Genomic DNA, 22,425 nt, shown 5'->3' on the forward strand with positions numbered 1-22,425 from the left:
TAAAGAATTGAAAAAATAAAAAGGATTAAGATATGGCATGACACCAAGCATGGCGGTACACTCATAACCCTAGCACTCAGGAGGCTGAGGCAGGAGTATAACAAGTTCACGACCAACCGGGCTATATAGTGAGTTCAGAGCCTTGAATTACAAAGCAAGATTCTGTCTCAAAAAAAAAAAAAAAGAAAAAGATGCAATATGTATATTGTTATCATTTGTGTCTAGATGTCCCCCAAAAGCCTCATGCAGTCAAGAGAGGTTTTGATTGACTCATGATCCAATGAGATTGTGAGTGTGAATGCTACACTCATGGTTCAATGGGATTACGGGTGTGAGCGCTATACCCACCACGCACCGGGTATAGCAGGGTAAGTAACCTGCATACAATATAAAGGAGGGGGAAAGGCCACTGCTCCTCCCTTTTGCTGTTATTGTTTTTGCTGTCTTCTGCCACTTCTGCCACTGTTGCCCTCTGCCCTGTGCCACTCTGCCTTGGAGCCAGCTAAGTATGGGCTGAAATCTCCACAAACTGTGAGTTAAATAAACCTTTCCTTCCTTAACTTTGGACGTCAAGTATTTTGTCCCAGCAAGGAGAGAAAAACAACCAAGACATATATGCACTAATCTCCCATGACTCATCATGCATCATAAACATGTACTAATTAAAAATAAAATGTCAAAAAACAAACAAAAAAAATGTCAAAAAAAATCCTAAAGTATCAGTATCCAGGACCATGGAAATAAGAATGCTGCCTGATATCTTACTGAAAACACTACAAGCAAAGCAACAACGGAAAACAGCTTTGAAAACCAGGAAGAAACCAAACCTGTTCACCTAGAATTCTACATCTAGTAAAATTGTCCTTAAAAAATTAAAGTAAAATAAGGCTATTTTCAGATGAACTACAACTGAGAGGATTCATTGCCAGCAGACCTACACAATAAGATGTTCAGGAGGAGGGAATTATTCTATATGTACACTCAGATCTTTAATTTTAGGAAATAAAGATCACCTTAAAATCTAGACATGTGAATAAACACAAAAGACTGTTTTTTCCTACTTTCTTATTATTTAAAAAAATTAATCAGCAACTGGAAGAGAGAATGTAAAATGTCTCAGCCTCTTTGTGAAGAAGATTGGAAATTTCTTTAAAAATGAAACTATAAATTTACTGCACAGTCCAGCAACTGCACTGCACTATGTTAAACGAGAAAAGCCTAATGCAAAAGGTGACATACTATTTGATTCTGTTTATATGAAATGCTAGAAAAGGCAAAGCTATAGACATACAAAGTATATTAGTGATGATTCAAGGCTGACACAATGGTAAGTGAATGAAAATGGCACAAGGGGTCTTTCTGGAGTGAGGGAGATTTTCTAAAATTGTGTTATGTCAGAAGTTGTGCAACATCATATATTTACTAAGAATCATTGAACTATATACTTAAGTCTGTAAAGTAAACCTCCATAGAGCTGTTCAAGTGGGCTGTCAAAGCAAAAATACACTACATCTTGTAGAGTTTATGTCCTAAAGAGGTGAAGTATTTGACAAGAGCAGCAGAGACTGAACAAAAAAACCACTAAAATGGAAGTATAATATTTTAGAATTCTTATATCACACAAGAAAGAGCATTATAATTCAAGGTAGGAGTTGATCATTAAATACGTGTACTTTAGTGTTGAAAGATGTCCCTAAAAATAAATAGGACAAAAAAAGATACCTTGAAGGGGTGTAGAAAGATAATATGGAATACTGGAAAGAATGATTCTTGAGTAATTCAAAGGAAAGCAGAACAGGTTAAACAACTCAAAGAACAAATGCTCACAAACAGAAAACAAATAGTAATATAACAGACTTTAACTCAACTTATCAAAACTTACAATAAACATTAAATAAATAGGCTTGACCCTCCAATTACAAGAGGCTCTCAGAGTGTGTAAAAAAAAAAAAAAAAGCAAGATCCACAGTATGTTGTCCACAGGAAATCTACTTTAAATATAAAGACAGGTAAGTTAAATGATGATAAATCATGCCAACATGAAGCATAAAAAAAGCTGGGATTGCTAAATGAAGACACGACAAAGTAAAATCTGATGCAAGAAATACTAGCAGGGCATTTCTTAATGAGAAAAAAGGGTTAATTTTTATAAAGATATATATGTGTATATCACTCAGTAACTGAACTTAAAAATAGGTAAAGTAGAATTGACAGAAATATAAGGAGAAATAGGGAAAACCACATTGTTGTTGTGGATTGAAACCCTGCTCTTGATCACTGACAGACAAATGCCAGTAACACAGATTTCAACACAGTCAATTATAACTGAATCCATACTTGCAAACACTACAGCCAAACGCTGCAGAAACTATGTTTTTTTCAAGTGGACGTGGGAGTCACCAAGACTGTGGGTTTGGTGAAAAGGTAAGCCCCGAGAAATTCCAAAGGATCATAGACACACAAAGTTAAAAATACATTTACCTTGTGGCCTAGCAATTGTTCTTCTACCCACTCAAGAGAAATAAGAAGGTGCTCACAAAGAGAACAGTGCAAGAATGCTGATGGCCGCTTTCTCCCAGTCACCGGAAGTTGTCGTGGCTCACACCGGAAGTTGGAGTGGCTCACAGCCCAGAAGGGGATAAGCAAGCCATGGTATGTGACGAGCACTCACCAGCAGCAGCAAGGGACAAACTACTGATACACGCAAGATGCGTAAACCTCAGAAGCATTAGGCTAAGCAGAAGAAGCCGGACCCAAGAGAAGACACGCTGTCTAGGCCACTGATGTCAGTCTCACCAGTCGGCACCACTTATCTATAACAACACATGGAGGAGTAGTGGGGAGATGGCCGAATGGATAGCAGAACACAAGGAAGTCTCTGGAGAACGGATGGTGCCCAGCTGATGGTGTGAGGTCACAGGGATGATTATTCAGATGGACCCCAACCTATGATGATTCAGTTTAGGATTTTTCAATTTTATGATGGTGCCAAAGCAGTAACGTTCAGTGGCAACCCTACTGCAGATGTTGAATTGGGACGTTGTCCTGAGCTGGCAGTGCGTGGTTCAGGACTCTTCAAAGATGCTGGACACACAGCAATGAGCTGCTGCTCCCAGTCAGCCCCCAGGTCATGAGAGGAAACTGCTGAGGCTCTATGAGATGCTGTATGGCTGAGAGAGGACTGCTGTGACCCCTGTCCCATGTCAAGGTGAAGAACATCCTCAGCTCTCCAGCCAGTCTCTGACCACCAGGAGCCATGACTAACACCTGCCACTGCAGACAGATGTTCTGCAGGTGAGGCGTAGTAAATGCATCTTCACCTTAAGAAGGGTTTATTGGAACAAAACCACACCCTAAGCTGAGGATGCATGTATGTATATTTATATAAATTGTACATAAATATTTATACACATAATTTGACAAATTTTCTTATACAAATAGAATTTTTGTTCAGTTCTTAATTTATATACTATATAATGAAGGGTACATTTCACTACACATAGAAGATACCTTAATTTTTATTTTTATTTATTTATTGTTTTCTTTTTGTCTTTTTGAGACAAGGTCTCACGTGCAGTTCAGGCTGGTCTTGAGCTCACTTTGTAGCCCTGGCTAGTCTCGAACCCACAATGATCCTCCTGCCTCAGCCTCCCCAGTACTGGGATTACAGGTGTGCGCCACCACGCCTGGCACGTGTTAATCTTTAAAGAATGAGTGTAAAACATAAAATTATTGCAGCATTATTGGTGCCAGGCATAGATCCAAACAGCTTCAACACATGAACTCACAAAAACATCACAAACCTTATATGTGGATTAACTGAGGCCCCAGAATTTTGTGCAACTTGATCAAGGTGCCAGCACTCGCCCAGGCAGGGTTGGTGTCTGGTGTGCTGGCCCCAGAATCTGGTGCTGAAGTAGCAATGCAGGGGTTTCTTTAGTCATGAATGACCCCAGGGGAAGCAAGGGGTATCAGCCCTGTTGCCCAAATGGAACCAGGGCTTAGAGAGGCCACAAGACCTCCAGAAAGTGGTAGGACCAGGGTTTGAACTCAGGTCTGGCCTCTCAAGCTTCCAGAGTCCAGTGGTTCCCCTCAGGGTCCTTGGGAACGGGTGGATCCATATGCAGCTGCTCACACACAGCCAGATGACTCTGCCCTTCATACGTGCCCCTTTGGGGGGAATGGGCCTGGCCTGTGTCATCCCCACCCTAGCTCAGGCAGCCGTTGACACCGTGGGGTGGGTGGGGGTGATTTAAGCAAATACACTCGTGGTCAGGAGGTGAGGATTTCCCGGTTGCTCACTGCTGATTCCCTCACTCAGCAACTCTAAGTGCCCGGCACACACTGCGTTGGGGTGCGAAAATGAGCATCATATCGATGTTCATACCTCGTGGGATGAGGCAGGCAGTGGACGGGGATGGTACGCATGTAACCTCCAATGGCATGATGAAAAATAAAGGCACAGTGTGAAAGGCAGAGTGCAGGGATGGCTTCTCTCAGGAGGTGACAACTGACCAGGTGACCTGCGGGAAGGTGGGTGACCTGTAGGGCATGGCACTGTATAGGCCTCAGGTGCCCTCCCTGGGGAAGGGGGGAGCAAAGAGGTAGGACGGGGTGTGCACAACGTGCCCAGCCGGATGGACACCAGGATTCCTGCGGAAATGTCCCTGTCCCGGCCAAGTGCACGCGAGGTCTCCCGGACAATGAGGGGAAGAGGAAGACGCCAGCTCCGGCCAGCAAGGGTCTGGGCCAGGCTCTCTGCAAGGGGAGCAGAGATGCGCTTCCCTGGTGGCCCTGAGCACTTCCGGATGGGAGGCATCCCAGAGCCTCCCGCTCAGCCCCACTCCGAGTGTGCAGAACACACACTCAGTGCTGAGTAGGTGCAACCTTGAGGAACGTTGTACCCAGCCCAGAGGGAGGAAGTGCGGCTTCCATTCTCCAGGTGAGGAGACTGAAATCAGACTCGGTGCTGGAAGCCGGCAGAAAGGAATCTGAACCCTCATCTGTGTGGAACTCACGTTCTTTCTCTTCTGTGCTGCTAAGAAGGCTGAGGGGTTTAGATGGAATTATCTTGGCCACGGTGTGAGAAAGGCAAAACACAGGAGCCCGAAGTGCCTGCTGGCTGGGTGGATGTGTTATGGCTTGGGTCTAGATGTCCTCCAAAGCCTCGTGCAGTCAGAGGTGGGGCTTTTTCAGAGGCGGCTGGATCTAATGTGTGACGGATTCCTGGTGCAATGCTAGGATTAAGCGGACTCACCTAGTGGGTGGGTGGTGAGCTACTTTGGGCTAGCTCAGAAGGGGAGACCAGCCCAGCTGGGATATTTACTTGGTTTTCCTGGGGATGGAAGTCTCCATCTGGGTGGGAGATGCCAAGGGGGGGTGGTGATCAAAAGACAGCACTGCTGGCAGGGGCCATTCCCAGGAAGTTGGAGGAGCCCATGTAGCCAGGATCCCGTGGAGCTGTAGGGGGGTGAATATCATTCCCTTTTCATCTAGTGTTCATTGAGGAGTTGGGCTGGGTGCTTAGGGAGACCTGGGGTTGAGCCCCACATGCCGCTCGTGATTGGAGACCTTGATTAGCAACTCAGGTACCTGGGTCCTCTGAGCCTGAGGGCGGAGACACTCGTGCCTGGGGTTCCAGTTCGTTGGACTCCACTCACTTATGATAGAGCCGCAGAGGCTTAGCATGGCCACGGTACGCCTCTCTCTCTCACCCTACGGCTTGGGCACATGCAGTTCCCTCCGTCACACTCTCCCCTCCCCTTGGCCTCTTCACAGGGTGTGGGGTGCATTCTTTAAGGAAATTCTAGGTGCTATTACAAATAAACTCCCAACATCTGAGGCTTAAGATAACAGAGATTTATTGATTGTTCTCACAGTGGTAGCAGGTGTCCCGCCCTGCAGGCAGCTCCTCCATACAGCTGGGAGAGGGGATCCTTCTGTCCTGGGCCTCTGCCCTACCCCATGTCACCTGCCTTCGGACGGGAGAGGAGATACTGGAGAAGACACGCCTGCCTCTTAGAATCCTGGACCCCACAATGGCACATAGATCTTCCACGTCCACTATGGCTTCCTCCTTCAGGAAGCCTGCCTGAGTGTCCAGGCAGTGACCAGATTCCCTCTTTTGTGAGCCCAGCACCCTGGTTTCCTGTTTGGATCCTGGACTAGGAAGGAGCCCTTTGACCTTAAATTCTGCGTCCACCTGTGCCGCCCTCTTGCCTGGCACATCATGGACACAATGAAGTGTTCATGGATGGACTGAAAGATGGGTGGACATATGGACGGGTGCATGGGTGGACCGGTGGAATAAGACAGACTGATTTTCCCAAGGAAGCCTTGGTTTTCCAGTGCCCGTGGGCAGCCCCCACTACTACTAGCTTCTCTGGCTGGTAAGTTCCTGGCTCTGGGAAACTTGGCCGCTGCTGGAGGCTGCTTTCCTTCCTGTACCTCTGTCCCTGGGACCCTGGGGGTGGGGATGATGAGAGACACCCAGTCCTGGCCAGCCCCTGTCACCCGGAGTCCGGCCAGCCCCAGCCCCCACTTCCTGCACTCTCCCCATGGTCAGGGCTCCCCCTTCCTTAGACCCCTGGACAACTTCTGCTTCCCCTTCTGGTTCAGCCAGACCTGCTGGGTCCGGCCCTCAGTCTTTCTTGGGAAGCACCCAGCCACCCACCAGGCAGCTCCACCTCACCTGGCTGGAGGCCAAACCCCTCAGCAGGGAGGCCGCAGGGCCTCAGGTGTGGCTCCCAGACCAGGCAGAGGTGGAGGGCTGGGGTCTCTTCTCCTGCCCGAGAGGAAGAAATGAATCCCCAGAGGCAGTGGGCGGCCTCCATGCAGAGACGAACCCAGGGCTTGAGGACACAGAATGGAAGCAGGCATGCGTGGGTTGGGGGGAGCCTCGGCCACGGCTCACTCTAGGGGCTCAGACTTGACTTCAGGGAGCCAGGAGCATTTATCTACATCCCTGTGGCCTGCCTGGAGCACTTGATCTCTGAGTTTCCACCCAGGGAGCCTCAGCTGTGCCGCAGGAAGCATTTGGGTTCACCCTGGCACCGGAGTTCAAGGGGACAACTGTCAGCAACAGGAATCTTAATAAAATGTGGCCTTTATACACAATGGAGTGCTACTCTGCCATGAAGAATGATAAATCCGAGTCGTTTGTAGGAACATGGATCCTTCATGCACCTTGAGGTCACGTTAAGTGAAATAAATCAGACACATACGCTTAAATGCCCCATGGATTCTCTTATACAAGAACCCCAAAATGTAAATAAAGAGCAGAATGAAAGATAGATAGTGGGAAACAAGGACATAGACCTTTTGCAAAAGGGAAAGGGACCACGAGACGGATGGGGCGAGCGGGAGGAAGAAGGGAAGGGGGTGAAATGGGAATGGAGACGTGATTTATGCATGCACCTTGTCCTTACGATGAACGTAATCAGTGTGCCCTGAAAATGTTACTAACAAAAATTAAAATTAAATTATGAAAACAGAGACGCCGTCACTGTAGTGGCAGCTCTTGGACACTTCGATGCTCTTCTAAGCTCTTCCCTGATTAAGTCATCGAATTTTCACAAAGACCCAGGAGGCAGCACTGTTCTTACCCTCATTTTAGAACTGAGGAAACTGAGGCACGAGGATTAACAAGTTGCCCAAGGGCACCCAGTTAGCCAGGGGCAGGGCCAGGATTTTACCCTACACAGTTCCATGGCCAAGGGGACAGTGAAACTCGGCCCGTTTGAACACTGGATCCCACCAGGAGAAATTCCCTGCAATGACATGATCAAGAGTTTCCGGTTCTGCTTCCTCAAGGGCCACGGTTTTCTTTTCACAGATCTGCCCTGCCCGCCTCTTTATTTGTAATCATTGAGATCTAGTGGATAGGTAATAAAACGCACAGATCTTAAAGTGCAGGTCAATGACTTTTAACAAACACACACACTGGGGGAACCCACGCTCCCATGAAGAAAAGGAACACTTCCATCACCTTCATGTTGCCTGCCAATCACTCCCCACCACGAGACGCCATCGTGGCTTCCTGCTGCCTCTTCTTAAACCTGGCATAAAGGGAATCACTGGGTGTACCTGCCGCCCTCCTTGGCCCTTCCTCTCCTTTTTCCTCCCTCAGTGGCTCTCTTCTGCTGTGGTTCCTGCAGAGCTACCAGGAACTGTGTACACAGATGGCAGAAACCTGCTCTGGGACCCCCAGGCCACTTCTGGAGCCCAGAGCAGACATCACCAATCGATTAATGCACTCTTTCCCACCGGGCTGTGATGTGGCTCCAGAATCCCTAGCACTGGGTTGTACTCTAGAAAATCCCTGCGGATGGACTGCAATCAGCAGAGAAGCGGAAATTCATTTGCCTTCTCAGAATTCAAGTTAATACCTACTTACCAGCGGGAGCTGCATTTCTTTAAATTTTTTATTTTGAAATAAAGTAAGACTGACAGAAGCTGCAAAATTAATAGAGTGTTCGCATGTACCCTCTCCATCCGGCTTCCCTCAGCGCTAGCAGCTTACCTCACCATAGCACAGCCTCAAAATCAGGAACTTCTTTTTAATAAAAACAAGACCATCATCCAAGAACTACAGACATTTTTCCGACAATATTGAGCTTGCGTGCTCATCTGGGGAGGGTATGTATGCAGTGTCATCACAGGAGACTCCCCCAGTACCTCTTGTCTGTTCATCACCCTGGAAGTGGGCCTTTCATTGGCCTGAGTGCCCCCCCACCAATGCCACCGTGTCTTGATTACTTGTGACTTCGTAAAAGAATTACATTTTAATAGGAACTCAACCCTCAAGCTGTGACAGTGGAATTTTGTGAACCCCGAATTCCGGGCATCACTTAAATTCAGTATTCATTTTTTATTAGTAAAGGAAGGCTAATAATAACACTGTATGCGTAGCTGAAAGGAGGATTCCAGGAAGCTATAAATAGGAGTGTTCTTTGACCTACAAAATGCCACAGAGGTGTGAGTGGTGGTGTTTCTACGGGGGGCCCTGTGAAGGTCTCCCCTCCTCCCTGAGTTCTGAACCAATCAAGAAATGGGACAGAAATGTTGCCATCGTTACTGAGAACACTGAGAGTGGAAGTAGAGCACGTCTCCCTGAGAATATGAGCCTCCTGGTGCTGAGTGCAGGGGACCCAGCAGAGGTTCCTCCACCTCAGGACAGCCCGCATCTCCTGCCCTGGGAGGCTTGGGCTGAGCTAAAGACCTCTGCCACTGAAATAGAGACCTGGACGCTCTTAGTTGATCCGGCTTTGGCTTCCGTGTGGAAGGAAGGGGAGTAAGAAAGCTAGGTGGCTTCTGTGGCTTTTGTTTCCTGTGGTATTTTTTGAGACAGAGTCTCACCATATAGTCCAGGCTGGCCTTGAACCCACTATGTAGCCCAGGCTGGCCTCAACCTCACAGCGATCCTTCCGCTTCAGCCTCCTGGATGGTGGGATTATAGGATCCTGTGTTTGTAGCTTGAGGAATGTGGGGGAGAATGGTGCCCTTTACAGAGATGGGGAAAATGGGCGTTGGCACAGGTTACCATCTAGGGAGGAAAGGGATGAATGGCCACAGCTCAGGGACGCAGAGCCCAGTGAGAGGACCCTCAACCTTGCCCAATCTCTAACTGTGTCTCTGCTGACGTCCAGGGACTTGTGCCTTCAATGTCCACGTGACCATGGGTGAGGGACAGCTGAGAGGGGGTGCAGCGCTGAAAGCCCCATCTGGTGCCCCACTGCAAGGTCACCTGTCATGTGACCACGACTCTCCCCAAGTCCATGTGGCCCCCACTCCTCCATGTCGTGTAGGAGCATCTGTAGGACATCTAGCCACACTCATGAGGATCACAGACAAACAGGACACTGGCTGTGACCTTCAGGAGGGCAGACAGCCACCCACACCTAGGTCACCGCATCTTCTAGGAGGCTCAGTGGCTCCAACCCAGGCCTCACGACACGACTCGCCATCCAATGTCTTCCCACCCATCCACCTCCCAGCTCAAAGCAACCCTACCTGAGCTGCTCCTCCTCCCGTGGGGGAGCAGTCATGACGGCAGTCCCCATGGGGACCTGTGCGGCAAGGCCTGAGCACATAGGACTCTCAGAATCTCTGGCACTGTGCTCTCAGGGTCACTCCCTGCAAACTTTCCCAAAGTCACTCCTCAGGTCACCTGCCCCAGGCCACATGGAGATTGTGTTTGGGAAAATGTTGTTCTGTCCCAGCTGGGAGACCGGGGGATGCTGTGAGCCTGGCTGGGTGGAAAGGGTGTGGGAGGGGCTCCCCATCTGCAAGGAACCCAGCCCTGCACAGGGTGTGTGTGTGTGTGTGTGTGTGTGTGTGTGTGTGTGTGTGTGTGTGTATGTGCGCGCTCACGCACCTCAGGCAGGAAAGAACCAACAGGGACACACAGCCGCCTGGACAGAAGCCCTTCCCCACTGAGGAAGTCTTCGAGGAGGCTGCCTGGTCAAGCTTCCGCAGGTCTGAACAGGAGGGGAACAGGGAGGGCAGCCTTCAGGACTGGATCAGGAAAAACAATCACAAGACAACCATGAAACCACCTGGAAGGCGAGCTGAGGACAGAGGAACGGGGCCAAGTGCAGTACTTGGAGGCTCCACCTCCATCTGCTCACCACCGGCCCGGCCAACACTTCCGCTGTGGACCAGAACCAACAGCCCAGCAGCCAGGACGGAGTGAGCGCGCTGGGCTTCTCCTCGGCCCCCAGGCCAGTGAGCAGTTCGCCTGTTCACCCTCATCTCTACTGAAGAAAACAGCCACCGACTGTGGGCTCTGGGCACCCCATGCGCGGCCACCGGTTGCCTCATGCCCTGGTGCCCTTGCGCGCTGCCGAGAACCCCACTGGGACCTGGGTCCAGGGAAGAAGTTGGGGAGATTACTGAGGACTCATTCCCAGCTAGAGACGGGGAGTGGGAAGAAGCCAGCACCTGTGAGCAGGGTCGCACTGCGCTGATGTGGGGACCCACAGCACCCAACAGAAGGCGCACCACCAACGCCTCCTAATTCCTGGGTTACAAGAACAGGCCTGTTTCTCACTAGTCCAAAACAGTTGCTTGGATTTTTAAAAATGAAAATCATACCATTGGCAAAGTGTCACCATTGTCACCTTCATTTTGGATGTGGCCAATTCCAACATGCGGTTTCTCGTCCTTGTGGCCATCAGAGGAAATCCTCTTCTGTCTGAGCCCGGGCCATGCTGGGTGAGATAAGAGCCTGATACTGTTGCACATGTCACTTACATGCCACATTTGGCCATGCACTGTCACACATGCCATGTCATTTGGTCCTCAGAGTGGTCACTTGGCCAATCAACAACTGGGTGCTGAACTTCTCCTACACGTTGGACCACATGCCACATGCATGCCTTGTCCACACGGAGCACGCAGCCAAACATGAACACAGGAACTAAGCAAGTCCACAGGCTAAGTAATTACAAGTAAGCACAATACAGACCCGGAGTAAGCCAGTGTGAAGAATCATCAACCCTGTCTGCAGGGAACAGGAAAGTGACTTGTACAGCTTGGTTTTTCCTGGGCACAGAGGCCCGGCTGGCCTCAGGTAGTCCCACTTCTTTGTGGGTGCCCGTTCCAGCTGGCGAGGGCCTGGGAGAGAGTGCCCTGGCTTTCCTCGACAGCCAGCTGGGAGGGACCGCTGCCAGCGGCAGAGCCTCTGAGCAGGTCGGCAGCCCAGCTGACAGCCTTGGATGCCCCCAGCAGGCTTGGCCTGTCCTCGGGGTTGGCTCTTGCTGGGTTCCACTTTCCCACCTGGCAGGCTCTACCCTGAGACATAAGCTCTGGCCATGGGATGTGACCCAGTTTGGGCCATCTGGCTTCAGGCCCAGCTGAGAACCAAAGCCAATGCCAGGTCTCCTAAAGTAGCAACGGTGTGGCTGTTGGTAATGAGGTCATATTTGTTTTGCATATGCCCAGTGGCTCCATGGTGGCTCAGAGTCTGGTGGTGGGTGGGGATAGAACCTTCTATGGCTCTCGATTGCTACAAGGCTAATCCTAAAGCTCCTATTGTTGGGCCTTCCTAAGTCTGGTCCAACATGTCTTCCCCCTTTAACAGCCTTCATCACATTCAAGGCCCGGAGGTGCTGTTTCCTATCATCCCTTTGCTTTCCAAACTCCCTCAGCACGTTTTAGGAATGTTGTTCCATTCTCTTCCCAAACCCAACCTGATCCTTCATCTACATCAATGGTCCACAACATCTTTGGCACTTGGGACTGATTTCGTGAGAGACAGTTTTTCCATGAATGGTGGGGATGGTTTCTAGGGCCAAGATCCATCCGCGCATGCGCAGTTCACAGTAGAGGTCGCTCTCCCTGGAGAAACGAACATGGAAGCTGCTCTGACAGGAGGTGGGGCTCAGGCGGTGATGCCAATGACGCGAGCGGCCAGAGACACAGCAGGAGCTCTGCCCACTTGCCCGCCACTCACCTGCTGTGCAGCACGGTTCCAACAGGCTACGGATCCGTGGCCCAGGACACAGGGACCCCTACTCAACGGGACCAAGTCTTCCCCATCCCACACACCCAGCTCAGCCCTCTCCCCATCAGGTCTCCCCGCCCAGCCCAGCAGGAAGAGATTTTGCCTCCTCTGAACTCAGGGTCAAACAGGCAGGTGTTGTGCATGGTGCTTTAAGAGCTGCTGGGCACTGTCTGAAGTGTCTGACAAACACCGCTGGCTGCTCCTCACTGCAGCCCTGTGGGGTTGGCGCTCGCCTTACAGCCTGCCCGGCAGAGGGGCCCAGGACACAGGGTGGACTGAACAAGGCCAGGACCCAGCCGGTAGCCCAGACCCTTGTGTGTGTGTGTGTGTGTGTGTGTGTGTGTGTGTGTGTGCGCGCGTGCGCCTCCACATGTGCGGTGCATGTATGCACTGTGTGCCCGTGTGTAAGGTACCTGTGCACAAGTCCACACCTGTGTGTAGTGTGTATGCATCAGTGCGGGCATGCATGAGACGTGTGTCTGTGTGTTCACTGTACATGTGACCCGCGTGTGTGTGGTATGTGTAGGAGAGAGAAAGCTCGAGATGTGGCCCTTGGAACCTTCGGACCTCAGCCTCCCCCAGTGCCACATCCCCGTATCTCTGTCCCCTGTCTCGTGGTGTCTTCCACACGGTTTAATAATTGCTGTCTTTGCACCTTCTCTCTCTGCTCTCTTATGCACCACACCTGGTGTTGCCGTGCTGGAGTCCCCATCCCTGACCGCGGAGCCCTGTACCCCCACTTGTACATTCCCTTTGTGTGTGTCTCATGCACACCTGTCACACTAGTGTGCTCCCGGCCCCTCCCTCCGGCCTCGGCCTCCCTGCTGGGGAACAGGTGGCTCTATTCACCCTTGGGTCTCAACCCCAGCAGCCCTACCTCAGGCCACCTTCCCCGGTCTCTCCACAGAGGGCCCAGACCACCCGGTGCCTCCTGGCACCATCGCCTGCCTCCTTCCCTTCAGAGAACGTGTTACAGCCTAGAGGAGCTCAAGATGTTTATTCGTTCCTGCTTCCTCCCTGGGGAAAGTCTTCTCGTCCCTGGGGCCTGGGTTGCAGCCTGTATGCTGTCAGTGTGCTCGCTTGTGAGCCACCAGGGAACTGTGCTAAGATGCAGACTCCAAATTGAATTCTAGTCAAATACACGGGGGTGGCTGAGTCCTTCTTTCTTTTTATTTTCCTTCAGTACTGGAGACTGAACTATGCTAGGCAAGTGCTCTACCACTGAGCTACATCCCCAGCCTGTGTGTGTATGAGTGTGTGTGTGTGTGTGTGTGTGTGTGCGCGCACATGATACTGGGATGGAACCCGGGGCCTTTGCTATACCCCCACCCCTTTTTAATTTTTATTTTCAGGCACAGTGTCACCAAATTACCGAGTAGTACAGGTTGGGCTCACACTGGAGATGCTCCTGTCTCGTCTCCCAAGTCTGCATTCTGACAGCACTGGGTGCCGCTGACACACCAAGCAGCAAGGTCCCAGTGTGATGGTTCGCAGCCCTGCGGGACAGGAAACTCCCGTAGGGTTCTGCAGAATGACTGTTAGCCAGGAGTCTACTGACAGAGTGCAGTGCTGAGGGCCCCACCCCAGAGCAGGGCTGGTCCTGGTCCTGAGGCTTCCACCTTGCCCATGCCTCAGTTTCTATGGCAGTGCCTTCCTCAGAGGGCTGCTGGTAAGGCTGAGTGATCAGTGCACACTGGCTTTACTGCTCCCTGGGCAAGAGGTGACAGGAGGTAGTGCTGAAGTTCGTGCTAGGCTAGGCAGCACGTCTATGTCTGCTGTATCCCTGCCTCAGCTGTTTCGTTACACTTGTACCAAATGGACTGTCTTCACTACTTTCCTGTCCCAGAGACAGAGTACTTGGCACCCATTTTAAGCGGAGGAGAGGTTCATTTGGACTCAGTTTCAGAAGGTTCCATCCATGGTTGGCCAATTCCAATGCAGAAGCAGCCTAGTGGAAGGGCCTGGGGGAAGAGAGCTGCTCACATCACGGTGGATAGGAAGCCAAAAGAGAGGACCTGGGGAGGGAGATAGACCTTTCTAGGTCATTGCCCAACGCCAGCTTCTTCCTAGGAGGCCCCACCTCTCAACAGCACGTTCAGCTATGGATTCATCAGTGCATTAACCCACCAATGAGTAGCACCCTCTCGCTCCAGGCACTTTCCAAACACAAGAGGATTTGAGGGGCATTTTAGGCCTAAGCCATAACATGCACTCATGTAACGGTTGTGCTTGATTTTTGAGGCAGGGTCTCACTATGCAGTTCAGGCTGGTGTTGAACTCACTATGGAGTCCAGGCTGCCCTTGAACTCACAGCCATTCCTTCTGTCTCAGCCCCGCAAGTGCTGGGACTACAAGCAAGCGCCATCATGTCTGGCAATAAACATATCCCTGACACGATATTTTCAGCTTGCAACGGGTTCATCAGGACATAACCCCCAAAGTCAGCTAAGAAGCCTTTGCACATAGACATCCAGGGAAGCTGACTGTATTGAAATGTGATTATCAGTCGTGATATAGTGACAGAGGGCTCCGTGGTTCATTAAACGTCAAGACCTGTGGTAGGTTTAATAGCTGTCATGATTTCAACATAGCACCAAACACAAGTGACATTTCAGGCTGCCTGCCACAGCTAGAAGGAGAGGGAAAACACCCGGGGCTCCCACAGGTGCCTCTCATCACGGTAGCGGGCTCTGCACACACTGAACCCCGAGGAAGAGGTGGAGCATCCCCTGCTCCAGTCCACAGCTGTGCGTCACAGCTCCTTAGATGAGGCTGGAGCCAGGAGCGGAGTCCAGCGTGCAGGAGTGATGGCTGGGGGGCGGGCTTTGGGTGGCAAGAGAGAGGTCCTGTGAAGACTGTCACCCCCTCCACCTTACCAAGGCCAATGTGCAGCGGGGGTGCAGGGGACAGAAAAAGCTAGCCACTGGTGATAGGGACCCGGAGAGGCACCAGGCTCAGAGAGCTCTCAGTTTTTATATTAATAAACTCTTGTTCCTTGCGGGCAGTTGTGCTGCTGTTCTCATGGACTCCATCCATACTGCTCTCCTGCAAGTGAGCTCCCAGCTTTGTTTTTGAGACAAGGCTCAGAGAAGACAAGCATTTGTCAAAGTTTCCACAGCCAAGAAGCAAAGTTGCCCATGTAGCTTCTGCCCTTCTGCCTGGGATCCTTGCTGCTCTACGAACTAGAAAGGGGTCTCCCGTCTTCATAGTGGTGACTGGTTGGGTTCAACGCTAGAGTTTGTAGTTTGTGTCTGGCTGTTTCTGCTCTTCCCTTCCTGCTGCAAAGAAGAGCAGTGGTGGGAAGATGTGTCTGGGACAGCAGAGGTCAGGGAAGCCCCTGAGCTTGATGTAAAGACCAGCGGGACATGGCCAGGACAGAAGTCGAGAGCCATGCCCACAAGGTCGTGGCTGTGTAGAGAGGTGCTGATCTGTGCAGGCTCTGGGGTCAGGATGGAGTTCAAATCCTAGGGTTACCACTGACCACCTACACAGACTTGATGGCCCTTCAAACTGTGAGCCTTTACTTCCCAAAATCCAGCTGGCTGTGGTGGCGCATACCTGTAACCCTGGCATTCTGGGAGGCTGAGGTAGGAGGACTACAAATTTGAGCCTAGCCCGGGCAACTGAGTGAGACCCTGTCTCCAAGTAAAAAATGTGAAAAGCACTGAAGATGCAGTTCCATGCAAAATCCCCAGTACTGGAAAAAAAAAAATCCCCCAAACCAAGAGTATAAAAAGACCTGTGTCCCAGGAGTGCCATGAAGATTTGATGAGATGAAGGAGTAAGCTCTTGGTGCGCAGTGTGTGGCCCCTGGCAACGGCTCTGATTCACCCACCAGCTCTTAGTAGGCACAGACAGCAAGTAAACAAATCCACAAAGCACTGTACAGGAAGGTCTGGCTACCACATCAAGCGAGGGGGTGCATGGGGTGGGCTCCCGGGTCGCATGGCGGTGATTCAACCTCTGTTACATGTTAGACTTTTCCAGGTGCCCTGCAGGCCCCAGACCAATTAAACATTCAGGGTCTCTGAGGACGCACCCAGCATCAGCAGCCCTGAAAGCAGCACATGATTCCAAGTGACCAAGAGCTACTGTCTGAGTGGTGGATTCATCAGTGTCTGGAGTGCTGGGAGGAGTGGCTGGGCAGGGGGTGATGAGGGTCCCTTCGAGGACAGAGCAGATTGTGATGCACAGCAAAGATGAAGAGTGCGTGCCAGGCTTGGGGAAGAGGCTGGACAAAGGCTTGGAGGTGGAGGTGAAACACCTGGGAATTGCGATGAGCTGAAGACCAACCCTTCTGGGAAGGAAGCTCACCTGGCCAGGTGTATGGCCGGGGGCAGGGCACTGTGGAGGATGGGTGCGGGTAGATGGGTAAAAGGAGCAGGGATGGCAAAGGGATGGCTTCTCCCATGCGAGGGCCCAGCGACACAATGGCCGCGTAGAGCACATGTGGAGCAGGATTCAGAGCCTGCCTCTGTGTGTGATTAACCGTGCCGGCCAAGATGGCGGCGCAGATGCCAGGCACCTCCCATCCAGGCTGGCAGGGAGGGACAGCTAGGGTAGGATGTAGAGTTTTACCTGGAACTGGATGCTTATATCCCCCCAGCCCCTATGTGATGGTATTTGGAGGTGGAGCCTTTGAGAGAGGCTATGGTTTGGGTCTGAAATATCCACCCCAGGCCTCCTGTGTTAAAGGTGTGGCCTCCAGCCCATGGTGCTACCCGGAAGTGACGGAGCCTCTAAGAGGCAGAGCTTAGTTGGAGGAAGTGATATCATGAGGGGTGTGGCCTTGAAAAGGATACTGGAGCCGGGGTTTCTTTATCTCCTTGCTCCTTAGCTCCTTAAAGGTGAGAGGCTTCATGTGCTACGTGGTCCCGCCATGCTGTGCTGCCTCAACACAGGCTCCAAAGCAACAGGTCAACTTCCCATGAACTGATACCTCCCAAACTGTGACCCAAAGTAAACCTACTCCTCAGGAGCTGATTATCCAGGTGTTTTGTTAGTGTGATAGGGAACTGACGAACACAGAAAACACCAAGAGCTGGGGTTGTGACTGACTGACTATCCTCGACACAGTGGGTATGAGCTTTGTTTACCAGTCCATGGAAAAGTCTGGAGAACACTGGAGAAGTAGGCTAGAGAAAGGATTCTGTTAGCAGACATTAAGGAGCAATTCTGGTGAGGCCACCGCAGGCCAGAATGCTGATAGGAGTGTGGACGGTAAAGGCTGCTGAGAGCTCGTAGGTGGAAACGAGGACTTCGACAGGAACTGGACTGGAGACCATGCTTGGTACATTACGGCAGAGAATCTGACTGCATTTTATTCATGCCCTGAGGCTTTGTGGGAGACTGAGCTTACATGTGACAGACGGATGTATCTGGAACAGGAAATTTCAAGGCAGCACAGCCTTCAGGCAGTGGCATGGGTACTGCTGGCTGCTTTGGGCAGATTTACAGTGAGAATCATGAGCAAAATGCAGCGTGGAAAGATTTGAAAAACTTGCAGTTTTGCCAGAAAAGGAGCATGTTTAGAGGTACTGCCAAGGGGGATGCAGTTGTTGGCGATCAACACCATTAAAAAGAAGCCAAGTAGTTTGCACTGGTAAGATTGGAATGACGCCCTGAGGACATCTCAGAAATCGGCAGAACCCTAAAGTTGTAAAAGTGTAAACTCATTTCAGAGATTTTCCTTTAAGAAGAGAGCCCTGGGGAACCCTACTTGTACAAGGCCACCTAGGGAATTGTTTCCTGGATTTCATTTCCCATGTTCAACAGTCAAAGAGGACAGAACCCATCACAGCCATGGCGCAAGTGAGCTCTGGTGTAGCTCACGGCAGCTACAGACCTTGGCACTGTCTATGTGATCGTGGTTTTGCAGACATGCAGAAGGCAAGGGTTGTGAGGCTTCCACGGAGATTTCAGAGGAAGGCCTGGGAGGGCAGGCAGTATGCAAAAGAGTTACAGTTCCTTGTTGGGAGCGGCTGAAGCTGGAAAGTAATTACGCGTGCAGGACGGAGCCAGCCCAAGAACACGGGAGCTCCTCGAAGCACGTAAATAAACTGTTGTAGCTTGTTAACTGATTGCTGGGCAGAGGGGCTGAAATTAATCAACCTCTCAAGGGTATAAAACAAATGCTCTACTGTTTTGGGGCAGTTCCCCTTCTCTGCTCAAGAGAGAGAGGACCTCCTCCTCGTTCCAGCTTTTTGTCTCTTGTCTATTTTTTCCTCATTCTCACCGCTGTTCCTTCCCGGGGTACAGCAAGAACCCAGCGGATCCTTACAGTTCCTGCCACAGCCCCTAACAGAGCAACGTGTGAAGCCGTGAGAGTGAAATCGAAGATGCAGCGGAGACCCCAGGAAGTGGGAGGTGCCAGGAACGTGGAATACCCACCGAGAGAAGCTACGGGCAGCAAGAAGGGCCACAAAGGCCCAGGAGGGCTGCACCAAGTGAGGCCACAAAGCAGGGTTGCCCAAACCCTTTCGAGCCCACATCATGCTACTTAAGATTCCCTAGACCTGTAATGGCAAACCTTTTAGAGACTGAGTGCTCAAACTGCAACCCCAAACCCATTTACTTCTCGCAAAGTGCCAACCCTGCAACTAAGCCTGAATACCGAGGTTGTAGTTTAGAAAAAAGTGACTCATACATTAACATCTTTTGTCTTACAAGAAAAACCAATAACATGCGTGCCATAGGTTTGCCACCATTGCCCCTAGACACTGCATGAGGACCTTCAGGATTTAATGGTGGCCCTGTCGGATTTCAGCCTTGCTTTGGCCTGATTGCTCTTTATTATTTTCATATTTGTTCCTTCTGGGATGGAAATGTTTACCCTGTGCACCTTGGAAATATCTAACTTGCTTTGTTTTTATTTTTACAGTGGCTCACAGCTGACTTTGCCTTGAGTCTTAGAAGAGACCTTAGGACCAAAATGTATAACAGATATTCTGAAATAGTAAGAAAATGTTCAAATGGGGAGTGAGGCAGGGGAGAAGGGGAAAGGAAGGAAGGAAAATTTTTTTAAATGAGAAAAGAAGGAGAAGATGGAAACAAAGCTGTTTCCATATATGAGGAGGGGAAGAGGGATTGAAGGGAGGGGAGGGGAATGGGGAAAATAAACAAGTTATATCACGTACGGGTACAAACTCTTGATGATGAATGTGATCATTATGTATATCTAAAATGTACCAATAAAATCTGACTAGAAGGAAAAAAAGGAAATGGAGCTTAGAAATGGAAGGAAGTTAGGTCACCAGGGGCACTGCTCTTGATGGGGGTATTGGGACCTTGACTTCTCTCTTTCTTTGCCTCCTGACCACCGTGACTTGAGCAGTGCTCCTCCGCTATGCATCCTCACCATGACATCCAGGGCCTCCACAGTCCCCAAGCAACAGGACCAAGTAGCTATGGACATAAACCTCTGAAACTGTGAAGAAAATAAACCTTTCTTCCTTAACTGTTTATCTGAGATGTTTTGTCACAGTGACACAAAGCTGATTAACACAGGAAGTAATTATGTCGTGAGGGTGGGGCCCTTGTGAACCGGATTAGTGCCCTTCTAAAAAAAGAGACACAGGAGGGCTAGGGGTGTAGCTCCATGGTAGCATCCTTGCTTGGCATGCACAAAGCCTTGGGTCTGATCCTTAGAAGAAAAGACAGAGACTGACCATGTTGTGAGAATATAGCACAAAGGCAGCCGTCTGCAAACCAGGAAGAGAGCCCTTACTCTAGAACCAAATCAATTGGCACCTTGATCATAGATTTCCCAGCCTCTAGAACTATTGGAAATATTTTAAAAGCACATCAGACTTTTTGATCAGCCCTCGTAAAATTCTGTTGTTTAAACTGGACTCATCTATGGCACTGGATTGTGGCAGTCAAAACTGAGACAAGCTTGTCTTTAATTTCCCTCTGTGATGCTTTCTTTGGAGTGCTTTCAGGAAACAGGACCTTTCCACACCTTGGCAATCAAGAAGAGGAGAAGGGAGCTAGGTCTGTACTAGATAAACAAAAGGCAGGATGAGAGGCAAGGATGGACAGTGTACTTGAGCCAAACACTGCTCTCTGGACAGCCAGGGCTTACAGATTTCTAAGAGTCCTTGAAGTTCTGAATTTAAATGCTTTTGATAAGGTGTGAGATCCCTGTTACTGGAGGCATTCAAGGAAAAAAAGAAAGAAAAAACTAGTGCCAAAATCTAAAACTGTGGCTGGTGAGTGGGACTTCTCCAGGGTCCCCAGCCTGGAGATTCTTCGGTACAACCAACATCTGGCCAGGAGCCTGGAAAGTGACTTGTCCTGATGCCTGGGTGTGGACTGCACAAGGCTGGAACCGCCAAAGAGCCCCAAGGGAGAGGGCGCAGCAGCGAGCTCTCAGAGCCCACAGCCTGAAGGAATGTCCAGCAGACAGCCAGTTCATGTGCTTGTCACAGCAGATGGCCGGCCGGTGACCTTAGGTCCTCTCTGAGTTCCCTTCCTGCACGTCAGATTCCACCTTGAGCTCGCCGCAGCCTGAGCTGTTCTGCCTGGCACCTCTCCTTCTCAGCACAGGCCTGTGGCCTCATATCCTCTTCTGGCAAGAGCGTCTTTCCTCTGGCGGGCTGCATCTGCAGGCAACAGACAGGAAAGGAAATGTCCCAGGGCCCCACTGGGGTCATGGCGACCTTGCAGGGCTTGTCACTATGGATTTATGGAGCCCAAGATTTGAGCTACGCTGCCCACTCAATGCCGGGTGTATGCTTCAAACCCTGGCTTAGCTCTCGGGCCTCATGTTCTCCCGGGCTCCACAGAACAGAGCTGGAAGCAGCATGGATGTAGAGCGGCCTCCAGCCAAACACTGCTATCTCTGGCCCACCAGGGGCTCTGCAGGGTGTGCTAGCCTCCCACTTGCATAAACCATAAACTTAAAATAGGAGGTGTGATCAAAATATACAGTGACTGTTTCAGTTAAGAAATATACTACAGTAAAAGATATTTTACCGTTCATCCCCTTTAAAATCCTTCTCCTCAATTCACACTTATCCCATCATCTTGCCGCTTTCTGAAGCAGTTCTGAAAGTCCTCTTTCATGAGTGTCTTTACCAGGTATGATCAAAAATCTGGTGAACACTGCTGCTGAATGCCATCCAATAGAAAGGCAGAGCAGTAAAAACAGTACAATATGTCCTCATCCACCTTATTTACCAGATCTGGCACCACGTGACTTCGGGCTCTTTCCTAAAGTCAAAGTGACCATGAAAAACTGTTTTGAATCAATTCAGGATACCAAGGCAGCCACGACTGAGCAACTAAAGACAAAAGAAGACTTGCAGAACTATTGCAGAAAGTGACAAGAACGGTAGGATAAACACGTTTCAAGTAAAGGGGAGGATTTTGAGGGGGATTCATAGCAGTGTCTTTTAGTGAGATACTTTTTGAAATTTAAACACTCACCATATTTGCTGATGACACTTGGTGTGTGTGTGTTACACACAGGTTATCTTTGGAAGAGTCTTCAAAAAAAAAAAAAAAAAAAAAAAACAAATATCTGTGATGGATGCTTCCCAAGAGAGAAGCTGGACGCTACAGGACAGAGTGTGAAGGAAGACCAGCTTTTTATCCCACGGCTTCCTGGGTTTTTGGAATTTTGTACCATATGCATGAATCCACTTTTGGACATTAAACAGTTTCTAGGACATATTCTGTAATCACACTCTGAGTTCAAATGTGTGGCCCCGAGCACACCACCGGGCCTCTCTGTGCCTCGGTTTCCTCTTCGATGAAACAGAAAAGGGACGTGAGGAGCGGCTGGCTGAGACGGTCCAGTGAGGTGGTCTCCACGCTGCCTGGCACCCAGGAAGCCCTCACGACTGTTGGCTACTGTGAGGACGCCTGGACCAGGAGACCCACCATCAGTCCAGGAGCTTTCAGAAGAGGAAACGGAG

The 22,425-nt window shown here is 50.2% G+C and overlaps 1 long non-coding RNA gene across 1 annotated transcript; it reads right to left on the minus strand.

The window, feature by feature from the left end:
* Positions 1 to 20,525: 20,525 nt before the first annotated feature.
* LOC106148451 lies at positions 20,526 to 21,975 on the minus strand. The gene is made up of 2 exons (XR_001233900.1): positions 21,935 to 21,975; positions 20,526 to 21,108 (listed from the first exon to the last, which is right to left on the minus strand). It is a non-coding gene; the product is annotated as an uncharacterized LOC106148451 (long non-coding RNA).
* Positions 21,976 to 22,425: the final 450 nt, after the last annotated feature.

This window comes from Chinchilla lanigera, unplaced genomic scaffold (genome assembly GCF_000276665.1).
Source record: "Chinchilla lanigera isolate Chin_1 unplaced genomic scaffold, ChiLan1.0 scaffold00021, whole genome shotgun sequence".
Classification (NCBI taxonomy): domain Eukaryota; kingdom Metazoa; phylum Chordata; class Mammalia; order Rodentia; family Chinchillidae; genus Chinchilla; species Chinchilla lanigera.